The 14,618-nt window shown below is 45.3% G+C and overlaps 1 protein-coding gene across 1 annotated transcript in view; it reads right to left on the bottom strand.

Annotated features, from left to right (window-relative positions):
- LMO7 (LIM domain 7) overlaps positions 1–14,618 on the bottom strand; it is a 112,015-nt gene that overhangs the window by 71,390 nt on the left and 26,007 nt on the right. The gene's annotated exons all lie outside the window — the stretch shown is intronic.

The raw sequence follows: 14,618 nt of genomic DNA, 5'->3' as shown, positions 1-14,618 counted from the left end.
TCTCAGCCTCACCTACCTCACAGGGTGTCTGTTGTGGGGAGGGGAAGGGAAGGTGATTGTAAGCCGGTTTGAGTCTCCCTTAAGTGGTAGAGAAAGTAGGCATATAAAACCAACTCTTCTTCTTTAAGAGGAGAAAGGAAAGGAGAGGATGAGAACACGTTGCCATCTTTTTAAAATGCCCAAAAGCAACAGAAATATAAGAGTGTTGCATAAAGTGAAAATTATTGTGGTTACAAAAACTGGAGCTAGTGTGTGCATCTCATTTTGTGCCTACTTGACTTCAGGTGAGGGAGATGGCTCCTTCTTAACCGTCTGCTGTGAGATTTTAAACGTTACACCCTAACAATGTGGTATATTATTCAGCCGTTTAAAAATAAACACAAACACACTTCGATTATCACATACCTGAATATATTTGCTCAGCTAAAATAATCTTGTCTGCATATCAAGTTACACGAAACACAGGACCCAGGTTTGTCAGAGCAGTTCTCCTCAAAGATTGTGGGTACAAGCCAAGACAAGCTTATCAGTGTCAAAGTTATTACAGCATACACACAGCCACACACCCTTGCAATCTGCAAAACGCCAAAGGATTTCAAGGAAGGGGCACATTGGTTCATATGCAGATGCAAGCTTCCACACCTTTATGCATAAATATAAGAATGGCTTGGATGAACAATAATATGTGTGGGCATGTTCCTATGATTCTACGGTAGTGCATGAGCTTTACTTGCCGTAATATATTTTTGTCCCACCTGATCTCCAAAGAGCTCTCTTGCTTCTTCCCTCCTCCGTTTTACCCCCACCACACACTTAAGAACATAAGAAAAGCCCTGCTGGATTAAACCAAGGTCTATCAAGTCCAGCAGTCTGTTCACACAGTGGCCAACCAGGTGCCTCTAGGAAGCCCCCAAACAAGACAAACGCAGCAGCATTATCCTGCCCGCGTTGCACAGCACGTAATATAATAGGCATGCTCCTCTGACCCTGGAGAGAATAGGTGTGCATCATGACTAGTATATAGGGTTGTTCACAACCGGCAGAAGATTTTGGGGGCGGAGCCTGAGGAGGGCAGGATTTGGGGAGTGGAGGGACTTCAATGCCATAGAGTCCAATTGCCAAAGACGGTGAACTGATCTCCAGGTGAACTGATCTCTATCAGCTGGAGATTAGTTGTAATAGCAGGAGATCTCCTGCTACTACCTGGAGGTTGGCAACCCTTCCAGTATCCATTTTAACTAGTAGCCATGAATACTCCTTTCCTCCATGAACATGCCCACTCCCCTCTTAAAGCCTTCCAAGTTGGCAGCCATCACCACATTTTGGGGCAAGGAGTTCCACAATTTAACTATGCGTTGTGTGAAAAATACTTCCTTTTATCTGTTTTGAATCTCTCACTCTCCAGCTTCAGCAGATGACCCCGCGTTCTAGAATTACAAGAGAGGGAGAAAAGCTTCTCCCTGTCCAATCTTGCCATACTATGCATAATTTTATAGACCTCTATCATGTCTCCCCACAGCCACCTTCTTTCCAAGCTAAACAGCCCTGAGCGTTTTAACCACTCCTCATAGGGCAGTTGCTGTAGTCCCCTGATCAGTTTGGTTGCTCTTTTCTGCACCTTTTCAAGCTCTGTAATATCCTTTTTTAGGTGGGGTGACCTGTGAGGTAGGTTACATTGACAGGGAACAGGTCATCCAGGGAGTCTCCTGGCAAGCGGGGATTGGAACCTAAATCTCCCCAAGTCTAGTACAGGCAGACCTTGTTTTATGGCGCTTCGCTTTATGGGGCTTTGCAAATATTGTGATTTCAAGCAAGTCTATCAGCACCATTTCCCCAGCGGCATGTGCTCACTTCGCGCCTCTGTGTCACATTTTGGTAATGCTCACAAAATTTCAAACCTTTTCATTATTATTACAGTATATTTTTTTTAACATAATGCTATTGCTCACTTAATAAGCTACAGTATAGTGTAAACATAACTTTTACACGCATGGGGAAACAAAACAAATTGTGTGACTCGCTTTATTACGATATTCGCTTTATTGTGGCGGTATGGAACCGAACCTGCAATATCTACGAGGTATGCTCGTATCGTGCTTAACCGAAACAGCATACTGGTCTTGTCTAAAGCAACAGAAAGACCGGTGGTCTTCGGCAACTTTGTGGCCTTCATTACTTTTAGAGGCATGGGGAGCGCAGCTATCGTATACCCTTGACCGAAGAACGGTACACTCCTTCTATCTGGGATGCTCGCTCTTTTCCACCGAGCGCGCAGATTCGGGAGGGATGCCCATGGAGCGGTGAGGGAGGTAGGGGACACCCACCTAGCCAGCCAGATCAGCTGAATCAACCCTGGCGATCAATGGGGTGACAGATGCCGCAGCCAGATCGCCCTCACATCCAAGGCATGGGCTGAAGGAAAATGGGTATACCGTATGCCAGTAAAACCCAGGGATCCTGAGAACTTTGCAAAAAAAAAAACACCACCCCAAAACTTGCTTTCTAGAGAAGACAAATCTAACACTGTTTACTTCTCTCCCCAAATAATCTGTCCTTTCATCAAAGCATTATCTGAATCCATTTCACCCACCTAGACCAACAGTATATTGCCATTTTATTGCGTGAAATGCAGGAGGTGCAGCGCTGTACTAGGGCTAGGGGAAACCTGGAATCAGCCAGCGTGGTGTAGCAGTTAAGAGCAGTGGTTTGGAGCAGTGGACTTTAATCTGGAGAACTGGGTTTGATTCCCCACTCCTTCACATGAGCGGCGGATGCTAACCTGGTGAACCGGGTTGGTTTCCCCACTCCTACACATGAAGCCAGCTGAGTGACCTTGGGCTAGTCACAGCTCACTCAGCCTCACCTACCTCACAGGGAGTCTGTTGTGGGGAGGGGAAGGGAAAGTGATTGTAAGCCAGTTTGATTCTGCCTGAGGTGGTAGAGAAAGTTGGCATATAAAAACCAACTCTTCTTCTTCTTCAAATCCACACTCTGACATGGAAACTCGATGAGTGACCTCAGGCCAGGTACTCTCTCTTTCAGCTTAAGTTACCTCACAGGGTTGTTGTGAGGATTAAACAGAGTAGAGGAGAACAGTGTACACTTCCGCAAGATCCTCAGGGAAAGGACAGGATAAAAATGGAATTTTTTAAATTATCTGTAAGGAATGCCAGAAGTATGCCCTCTACCCTCTTGAACACATGAAGCTGCCTTATACTGAATCAGACTCTCAGTCCATCAAAGTCAGTACTGTCTACTCAGACAGGCAGTGGCTCTCCAGGGTCTCAGGCAGAGGGTCTTTCGCATCACCTACCTGCCTGGTCCTTTTAACTGGAGATGCCAGGGATTGAACCTGGGACCCTTCTGCATGCCAAGCAGATACTCTACCACTGAGCCACAGCCCCTGATCACTGACTCTGTTTTAAAAATAGTTCTCAACCTAGTTCAGTTGGGCAAACTCCCTCTAATTACCACCCAGTAAGTCATCGACTGTAAGGATGTATCAAGGTTCAAAAGTTCCCCAACATTGTAATAAAATATACGCAAGAGGGCATGTACTCAAGATTACTTGACAAACATCACGTAACTGTGAAAAAGCTTTCATTCTTGTAAGGTAAAGTAATTCCTGCGTCAGGTTTTTAACAGTCATCTTCCTGAAGGAAGGGCCAGAGTTCGCTGTGAAATGTAAACGTTACAACTGGAATTGCACCCTTATGAACATATCAGGAAGTCCATATCAGGAAGTGTGGACACAAACCATACTCCACAGCGACACAGGTATTTGTCCTGTTTTAAAAGAAGAGTTGGTTTTTATACCCCAATGTTCTCTACCTTTAAGGAGTCTCAAACCAGCTTACAATCGCCTTCCCTTCCTCTCCCCACAACAAACACCTTGGGCGGTAGGTGGGGCTGAGAGAGTTCAGAGAGAACTGTGACTAGCCCAAGGTCACCCAGCTGGCTTCATGTGGAGGAGTGAGGACACCAACCCGGTTCACCAGATTAGAGTCGGCCGCTCATGTGGAGGAGTGGGGAATAAAACCCAGTTCTCCAGATCAGAGTCCACTGCTTTTAACCACTACAACACGCTGGGAGGGTGGGAGATTCACCTCATTGTGCCCACCAGTCTACCTCTATTATTTTCTGGGATCGCGTCCATAGTTTGTTTGCTGTTAGCTAGCAAGCCAAACAAAAACGGCTTTCCCCTTTGCTTAGGAAGAAGAAATTCATCCTTCAGAAGAAACCTCTGCGCTCTGAACAGATTTCAAGTGAACTATTAAAGGAAACGCTCGGTACTAGAGAACAGCAGCATTATCAGTTGACTGCAACTTCCAATAACGATAGAACTGTGTAGACCTACGACAAACGCATAGCTCCACCTCAAAATTAAACATCGCATGCTTGCCAGTGTGCTTAAATGTGTGGAATTCGAAATACTGCAGACAGGTTAAGCCACCAACGTATACAGGGATTCCAATGATCCAACAGGGTTGACATGGCACGGAAAACATCTCCACGCATGGTTGAATAGCCAGAAGGACAGAAACATTCAACCGAAGTGGATGTCCCAAGAGTAACTTTCCTGGATTCTAATGTTTACTTCCTCAGACGTTCGCCTTCGCTACGATTCAATCGCTCAGTTCCACTTCATTTGGTTTTTGGGCAGTTGTGTAAATATTTAAGAATTTCTTATGATACTTGTGACTACAGAAACCAGAATGTGCTGGGATTAATCCCTAGTCACACACGGGAGGGGGGAAGATGAGGAAGTACCAACCCAGCTGCTTGCTCATTTTAAATCGCTGGGCACATTTTTTGGCGTTACAATGCTTCAAGTATAATCATATTTCCCTTTCATATATGTGATGCCCTACCCAGATTTACCTTGGAATACGAGCTTCGGCCAGGAACTAAATTAGCACTGTTCCAAGTATGCAGGCTCGCATGCCAACCGTCAGCAGCCTATTCCCCCACACAACTTGCCTGCCGCACTTTGGACCAGTTCATACAACAAGAGTGAAACCGATCCTGCGCCACAGCCCTTCCGGGCGCGTGTTCCCACAGAAAAAAGACGTATCTACATGTACAAAATTAGTCCAGGAGAAGACGGCAGCCCGACCTTTTGCGGAAGCAATATTAATTAGTTTCTAGCTGTGAAGCGCACCATACATTACGAGCTTGGTGTTCCATGCTTAACCCTAATGAGGAACCTCCACTTAGAAGAAGAGTTGGTTTTTATATGCCAAATTTCTCTCCCACTTAAGGAAGACTCAAACTGGCTTACAATCCTCTTCCCTTCCCCTCCCAACAGATACCCTGTGAGGTAGGTGGGGCTGAGAGAGTGTGACTAGCCCAAGGTCACCCAGCTGGCTTCATGTATAGGAGTGGGGAATCAAACCCGGTTCTCCAGATCAGACTCCACCGCTCCAAACCACTGCTCTTAACCACTACACCACTTAGGGTTGCCAACCTCCAGTTAGGGCTTGGAATTACAACTGATCTCCAAACTACAGAGATCAGTTCCCCTGGAGAAAAAGGCAGGTTTGGAGGGTGAACTCTATGGCAGTGTACCCCACTGAGGTACCTCCCCTCCCCAAACCCTGCCCTCCCCAGGCTCCATCCCCAAATCTAAAGGAATTTCCCAACCACAGCCCTTCCAGGGGCGTGTTCCCATAGAAAAAGATGTATCTACATATACAAAATTAGTTCAGGAGAAGAGGGCAGTCTGACCTTTGGCAGAAGCAATATTAATTAGTTTCTAGCTGTGAAGTGCACCATACATTAATAGCTTGGATGGTATTCCACCCTTACCCCTAATGAGAAACCTTCACTTAACGGTTGCCAACCTCACAGTTGGACTTAGAATTATATCCATATTCCCCTGGAGAATATGGCAGATTTGGAGGGGGAACTCTATGGCCTTTTATGCAGGGACATTTCCCCACGGTCACCCCCACCAACTGCTTTGGGGCTTCCTTTGGATTATGCATGTCTTTTCCACCCATCAGAGATCGCCTCACTCTCCCCATGCATTTTGCCCACATTTTCCAGATTCTGGCTAAAACAGCATCTGGATAACACGGGCAAAACAAGCGGGGAGAGTGAGGTGACCTCTGACAGGTGGCAAAGACACGCATAATCAAAAGGAAGCCCCGAAACAGTCGGTGTGGGTGACCGTGGGGAAATGTCCCTGCATAAAAGGCCTATGGCAAGTATACCCCGCTGAGGTAACTGTCCTTCCCAGACTCCATCCCCAAATCTAAATAAATTTCCCAACCCAGAGTGGGCAACTCTACCTCCACTCAAAGACGCTAGCAATGCTTAAATGATATTTAAGCATTAGATGGCCATCTGCCAGCAATGCTGATTCTATGACATTAAGCAGATGATGAGAGGGAGGGCATCTTGGCCATCTTCTGGGCATGGAGTAGGGGTCACTGGCGGTGTAGATGACCCTGGTGGTCCCTTCCAACTCTATGATTCTATGCTATTCTCTATCTTTTTCAATTTTAGGCCTTTTAATGTCCGTTTACATTCCATCTGTAAATAAATCCCCCGCCTGCAAACTCCAGAGAAATCACCTGTGGCGAAACTTAGAGCAAACCTTTCTTTTTGATATGCTTGGACTCTGTGCAAAAGTCATACTGTCGTCACAGGGGAACATGTAAAGTCCAACTTCCACATTCAGCTTAAAGTAATGTGGTCCAGGAAAAGCTTTACCACAGAGTCCTCACTAAACAAACTGACCGAAAATTATGCAGGCACACTGGGGGAGGGAAGGCCGGAGAACATACAATGGATGCTTGGCCTGAAACACGACGTTCAGAGGCCGAACACTATTATCCATCAAGCGAGGCTAAACAAGGCCTTGCCCAAGGTTATAATTACCCTACCATTCCCCATGGCTAGGAACAAATGCTGCATTTGGCACAGGCCATATTCCACCGCGGTGCCCTACACCCCTAAGACCCAAGTGTACAAGCTTTTGTTTAGATCCCTAGACTTGTCCTACGTAATTAGTGAAAACTTACCCCCGACAGGGTCACTATGAAGAAAAACCCCAAACATGCTAAAAAGACTATTATGGATCCCTAGACGATCTCCCTCCCCCTCTCCCTCAAGCCAACAAACTGGCCAACTCCCCTTTGACACCATATAGGAGAAGTGGATGTTTAATTGGACACAGACTGAGGTGTATGTTAATTAAATCCCTCTGCGCTAAATTCTAATTTGCCAGAACTGCTTTTTTTCATTTGGAGGGCTGTTTTCTCCTCTGATTTACTAGGTTATACTCGCTAATTGGCCTAATCCAAACCCCTGCCCAGGACTTGATACTCCACAATTAACAAATGCCAACAGTACTTCCAACTGGTCTTAGACTCCCTGCATTTTTGTCAAAACCCAGAAAACATCACACGTCCACCAGGTAGATATGGGAAGTGAACCCCCTGCCAAGATTCAGGTACAAATGTAATACAGTTCAGATAACTGTACACTGATATTACTGGAAAATAAAACAGATGTTTGTTAGTCTCCCTCCCGTATAAGTGACAGATTAGATTTTTAAAGCTGCCGAAATTTGATTCTGAAATTGTACAAAAGTTACTCTGCTCTGGTTAGACCTCACCTAGAGTATTGTGTTCAGTTTTGGGCACCGCAATTTAAAAAGGATGTAGGCAAGCTGGAACATGTCCAGAGGAGGGCAACAAAGATGGTGAGGGGTCTAGAGACCAAGTCCTATAAGGAAAGGCTGAAGGAGCTGGGTATGTTTAGCCTGGAGAGGAGAAAACTGAGAGCGGCTATGATAATCATCTTCAAGTACTTGAAGGGCTGTCATATCGAGGATGGTGCCGAGTCATTTTCTGTTGCTCCAGAAGGTCAGACCAAAACCAACGGCTTGAAATTAAATCAAAAGAGTTTCCATCTAGACATAAGGAAGAATTTTCTAAGAGTTAGAGCGGTTCCCCAGTGGAACAGGCTTCCTCGGGAGGTGGTGAGCTCTCCTTCCCTGGAGGTTTTTAAGAGGCTAGATGGCCATCTGTCAGCAATGCTGATTCTATGACCTTAGGCAGATGATGAGAGGGAGGGCATCTTGACCATCTTCTGGGCATGGAATAGGGGTCAGTGGGGGTGTGGGGGGGGAGGTAGTTGTGAATTTCCTGCATTGTGCAGGGGGTTGGACTAGATGACCCTGATGGTCCCTTCCAACTCTATGATTCTATGAAAAGAGAGATTACTTTAAGAGACTTTAAGATTACTTTAAGAGACAGAGAGAGAGATTACTTTAAGACTAACCCACACATGTGGGTGAGTTATTATTCCTTCCCCACATCCCACAGAAGTATAGTTCTAAGCCTTAAGAGACTGCAGGAATAAGTAATTGAAAGCAGCATATGGGCTATGCACACACTTACATAAGCAAACCCATTGTAGGGAGAAATATTCACAACTATGTCATGCTGTAGGAAGGACACCATTGCGTGACTCAGAAGTCACAACATTTTGTTCAATGTACCCACACAAGCAATACAAACACTAAAAACGCATAAACAGAGGTTGCAAAGTGGATTCCTACAGAAAGAAAATAATGCGAATATGGTACTTTTTCGTGCAATAGGAATTCCTTTATTACATAGAGAGAGTCTTTTGAAAATAGTTTAAAGCTAATCTTGAACTCTGGAAAAGAAATATTTACACAGGTTCCATTAAAAAAAATCCCCAGTTCTTAAAGTCAAAGAAACGTTCATCGCAGGAAGAATTACAACACTGAAATGCTCTGTTTGAGCTCTACCCAAGATTCTGTAAGTATTTTTAGCAAGAGTTTCACATTTCACCCTATAATAATCTCAGTCCTTTGACCTCAGTCCACACTTACTTCCCTACAGAAGCTAAGATTTATGCTTGGCCTCCCCATGCCGAAAAAATGTCTCACACATACTCTTCTTCGGGGGATGATTCACTTATGTTCAAAATCTAGGTCAGTGGTTCCCAAACTTTTCGGGCCACCGCCCCCTTGGTTCCACCAACTCAACCCCAGCGCGTCCCAAAACATTATTCAAAATAGGGGTTTGCATGACGCACTAAAAAAAAAAAAAACAATAAAATTTCAAAACAGTAACAATTAATTGCACATCTACTCAAAATCAAATTAAAACTTTTTAGTTGAAATTATTTCAAAAGAACTGATGAACTTGATCCAGTGGTACCAGCTCTTCAAAGCCTGGAAAAAAAATTCTGATAGTTTCCACCAAATTTGCCAGCATGGTGCCATAGCTTGATCTATCGTAAATTAGTGAGCAACATAGTTGAATGGGCCCACCTCTAGTGCCCCCCTGATGGCCCCTTGCCTCTTAATGCCCCCCTAGGTAATCCCACTGCCCCCCAGGGGGTGGTACTGCCCACTTTGGGAACCACTGATCTAGGTGGTTCTCTGAGCTGATTAACACATACATGCTCCAAGCTTCAGCGTTTACATGTTTGCAGTCTCAGTGCCAGAGAGACAATAATTAGGAGGAGTTCTCTAACCCCCCTCTGGGGATTTTCAGGCCTATCTTAGCTGCCTACTACCTGGAGAACTACCTGTAGCGTGTCTGCCAAGTAGCATTTTGTATGCTGAATCTGCCTGCTATAGTCAGACACTCTTGAGCCTGAACAATTAAGAACGGAACTGGCTGCGGACACCACTGACAGTTATTAAATATGTAAAAGCTAGCTAAGCCATAAGCGAGAGCCTAAGGAAATAACAGCTCAGACGATCCTTTGTGTGCTTTTTTAACCTTTCAAAAACAATACTGAGAAAATGCATAGACTGTATAGCTGAAAATGACTAGAGAGGGTTCGTAGATGGGCAGATTCTGTTTACTCGCAGAAGCGCCAGTTGCCACACCGAGTTCCCACAAGTATTAATGATTTGAGTAATGAGTGCCCCCAAGGTGCACGCTATTCTGCAACAGATGGGAGCACCACAAGAATAATCGTGCCACGTTGAACAAGGAACATCCTGTTGATGATGGACGCCGTCCACAAAGGGAAGCGTCCACCAGGAAGTTACCTTCTGCTGGACACCGCTGAAGCAAAAACACAATCGCCGTTCCCATTAATTTCATTGTGGCTTTCACAGGAGAACTTTGCAGCCTAAAAAGTGATTGGTCTAATATACCTTCTTTTAATTGCATTCTTTAAAAGAATGCCACAGTATATCATCGTGTCAATTTTTAAAACATGCTCAAAATTCAGGGAGAGGTAGGGTTGCCAGGCCCCTCTTCACCACCGGTGGGAGGTTTTTGAGGCAGAGCCTGAGGAAGGTAGGGTTTGGGGAGGGGAGGGACTTCAATGCCATAGAGTCCAATTGACAAAGCGGCCATTTTCTCCAGGGGAACTGATCTCTATCAGCTGGAGATCAGTTGTAATAGCAGGAGATCCCCAGCTACTACCTGGAGGTTGGCAACTCTAGGGAGAGGGAATATTTTAAATGTATTACATAAAAAATTAACTGGACATTATTTTTTAAAGAATTACCGCATGATAAAGTCTTTAGAATATTGCAATTATCCCTGCACTAGGTAACAGAATGTGATTAATGCTATACAGACTGACAATCAGAATAAATCTTTTTTTGTATTTGCAAGAATATACCAGAGACACAATTTTAAAATCCTATAATCAGCTTAAGAAATAGAGGAAAAAATCATTCATTGTTTGAAAGCCTTGTGGAGGTTTGCAGTAGAAAAACCACCATTATGACCTTTCCACACCAAGGACCACAAAAGATATCGAGGCAATACCAGGAACTCTCTGAATCAGCCACAGTTTCAGCATCCATCTCATCGCTAGTCACTAACACCTGACCTAGGGTTGCCAAATCCCACCCACTGCCCCGCTGGCAGCGATTGGAGGGTAGGGTTGCCAGATCCAGGTTGGGAAACTCCTGGAGATTTGGGGATGGAAGGTGGGGAGGGCAGTATCTCAGTGGGGTATAATGCCCCACTGAGCCCGCCCTTCAAAGCATCCATTTTCTCCAGAGGAACTGATCTCTATCATCTGGAGATGAGCTGTAATTCCAGGGGATCCCAAGGCATCCCTAAATCCTGAACACACCTGCTGGCCTTTCTGAGTGGCAGTCCAGGCTGACGGTTGGAGAGATAAGAATTGAGCAACACATGCCCTGAAACACTGCTCTTGGTTTCAGTTTGTTTCACATTACAGAGAGTGTGGCTCAAGACAAGATCATGCAACTTCTAATCACTCTGCATTAACTCCAGAAGTAAACAGAAGAAGAAGAGTTGGTTTTTATATGCCGACTTTCTCTACCTTTTAAGGAGAATCAAACTGGCTTACAATCTCCTTCCCTTCCCCTCCCCACAACAGACACCTTGTGAGGTAGGTGAGGCTGAGAGAGCTCTAAGAGAGCTGTGACTAGCCCAAGGTCACCCAGCTGGCTCCATGTGAAGGAGTGGGGAAACCAAACCCGCTTCACCAGATTAGAGTCCACCGCTCCTAAACACTACACCATGTTATTGTTAGACATTTGGGCTTTGCAACTATATTTCTGAGGCATGATAAATGTCCTTGAAAAGCCTGATGTAGAGCCAGTATGGGGATATTGTTAAAGTGGCACGTAGCTTTCGATTTTGAAGTTGTTGGGTATTGGCCTTCAACCTACAAAAAAACAGGGCAGACAAATAAAAAAATGATAACATGCTTAGCCGGAAGAGCCAGTAACTCTTCCATATTTTCCCATTTAAGGATGGACACTGATGAAGGCAATTTTATTATACAGAATGGCAATAGCCATCCTTTTCGCACCAGGATTCATAGCAATTGTAGATAATGTGAAAATAACTCATGATATTTCTTAAGACAAAAACTTATGTGATGGGCTTTGACCAGACTTGCAAATAACCTGGAGTTAGAGTTGCCAACCTCCAGCTGGTGTCTGGAGATCTCCTGGGATTACTACTGATCTCCAGGCGACAGAAATCAGTTCAGCTGGAGAAAATGGCCGCTTTGGAAGGTGTACTCTATGTAGGGATGCCAGGCTCCAACCCAGAACTGGCAACCCAACCAGGAGTAGGTTACACATCCAGGCCCTGAGCCACTGACCTTTACCTCCCTGCCCCCCAACAATAATTTCCCTTTGTGTGTGTGTGTTAAGTGCCGTCAAATCGCTTATGACTTATGGCAACCCTGTGAATCAGTGTCCTCCAGTGTCCTCCAAAATGTCCTATCTTTAACAGCCTTGCTTAGATCTTGCAAATTGAGGGCCGTGGCTTCCTTTATAGAGTCAATCCATCTCTTGTTGGGTCTTCCTCTAAATTTCCCTTTAAGATTCCCATTTGCCATCTTAGGTGGGCAGCCAACTGCAGCCTTTGTCGTCTGATGCTCAGCTGATCAGTAGACAGAAACTGGGGTCACAGTGGGGGGGGGGACGACAGTCCTGGGGAGAAAAATTAAAAAGAAAAAAAAGACCTTGTCTACTTATTGGAAGTTTTGACCATAGAGTTCCTGACCATTCCTAGAGCTACCCAGAAGGGATAAGAGTAGTTCTAACAATTATTTGTCACTTCTGGATAGCTCTAAGAATTATCAGAAACTCTATGGTCAAAACTTCCAGTAATTAGACACGGTCTTGTTTTTCTTTTTAATTTTTCTCCAGGGATGCTGCCCCCCACAACAACCCTATTTCCCTTCCCTACCTCCAACATGCTACCCTTCCCCACTTGACTGTTGAGTAACAAACTGTAATGATGAGAATCTTGCACTAAAATCTGTGAAATCCAGGTTCAAATCCCCATGTTGCCATGGAGCTCACTGGCAATATTAGGCCAATGAAGAACTGTTGGCGTAACTGACCTCACAAGGCTGTTGTGAGATCAAAATGGGTTAAGGGAGAACCAGCTACACTTCCCTAAACTCTTTGAAACAAGGATGGGATTAAAATGTATTAAAATAGAATAGCTAGAACTCCCATTCCCTCTCCCATTCAAAACAATACAGGGCAGCTAGAGAAATGGCCAGTTACCGATAGCACTCCTCTCTGCATGGCTCTAATGGCAGCTACCCCCATCCTCCCTCCCTTAAATGCTTCACATAAGAGAGGAAAACAAATTGGGGGGGGGGGGGGAGAGGCGTCCCATAATATCAATGAAGAGCCTGAGCACAGCCTTCCATTGTCTGCCTCAGAATAAGAAAGTGAAAGTAGCAAGCCCTGTGCAGCCCAGGTGGGTAATGCTGGGGGGGGGGCAGGGTTGCCAGGTCCCTCTTCGCTCCCGGCGGGAGGTTTTTGGGGCAGAGCCTGAGGAGGACAGGGTTTGGGGAGGGACTTCAATGCCACAGAGTCCAATAGCCAACGCGGCCGTTTTCTCCAGGGGAACTGATCTCTATCGGCTGGAGATCAGTTGTAACAGCAGGAGATATCCAGCTAGTACCTGGAGGTTGGCAACCCTGGGTGTGCGGGTTAAGCAGAACCTTTTAATGTCCTGTGGAGGGGAGAAGTGAAAAAGATGCAACAGCCAGTGCCGTGCTGTTTAAAGGGGGTCTAGAGGGGCGTGAGCTCCGGCCCCGTCCCTGCACGGGGGACCGTGGCCCCTTTCCCATCAAGAGGGCCCCTTTCCCATCAGGATACGCCTCGGCAAATGCTCTCACGTCCGAAGAAAGAAGGCGACCGTGTGCCGGGCCTCAAGTGCAGAGCTCTGTCAGGCTGCAGGTTGTTTATGTCTCCTTTTTCCATCAGGGAAGAACGACAACCCTCATATTCCTACATACACATAACGCACAAGCTCCGTCGCTCAGTCACCTGGAGGCGATTCTGGCAGGCCCCTAGGCAACCGGCGAGTGGGTATTGAGAAGCCCAATTTCAACGAGGATTAGGTTCTCTAGAGGTTTAGCAAGACTGGTGTCACAACGTTGTTTACCGTTCTCGGCAACAAACCCCCCCCCCCCCGCTTGCGTACATATTACCCATGCCCTTCTCAGATGAACCAAAATTAAAAACGGTCCCCTTAACATTTCTGTCTTATCAATGAGCTGCCTCCTCCAACTTTTCACCGATCACATATGCACGGAGACAGAGGGCCCACTTGTCATCCTGACACAGCTCAGCAGCCCAAGGAAACATTTCCTGCTGTGCCATATTTACCTTAGTTACACTTGTCAGCGACAAAATTCTTGGCAACGTATTAAGGACTTTGTCCTGCTCTTTACTGACGCTCATAAATGTCCTTACCAAATTAAAAAAAAAAAAAAAGGAGCAAGAAGTTCTGGCTAATGGAAGGAAATGCATTATTGTGCAAGATCTAACACATGTTTTAAAAAAAGTCTTCTCATGAAACCAGCTGTAATAGCAGCAATTATAGCCTGAACACACTGAAGCCAGCTTTCCTTTCCATGAGAACCCTTTTTAAAAAGGTTGTTTCTCATCCTAACATCCCTCTTAATCAGATTCTGACTGGTGAGAAAAAGGATTATCCTTAGGAACGTATTATTATTCATGATTTTGTATTACCACTCAGTAGCTGCATGGTTCTATATAGCTACACTATTTATACAGAATGTTCTGAAGTACTTCACATACATAATCTTCAGCAGACCTTGCATCAACCTTTTAAGACCACCACCCCCAA

Source organism: Euleptes europaea, chromosome 16 (assembly GCF_029931775.1).
Source record: "Euleptes europaea isolate rEulEur1 chromosome 16, rEulEur1.hap1, whole genome shotgun sequence".
In the NCBI taxonomy this organism is placed as follows: Eukaryota; Metazoa; Chordata; class Lepidosauria; order Squamata; family Sphaerodactylidae; genus Euleptes; species Euleptes europaea.
This window is presented reverse-complemented; position numbering and strand designations above follow the sequence as displayed.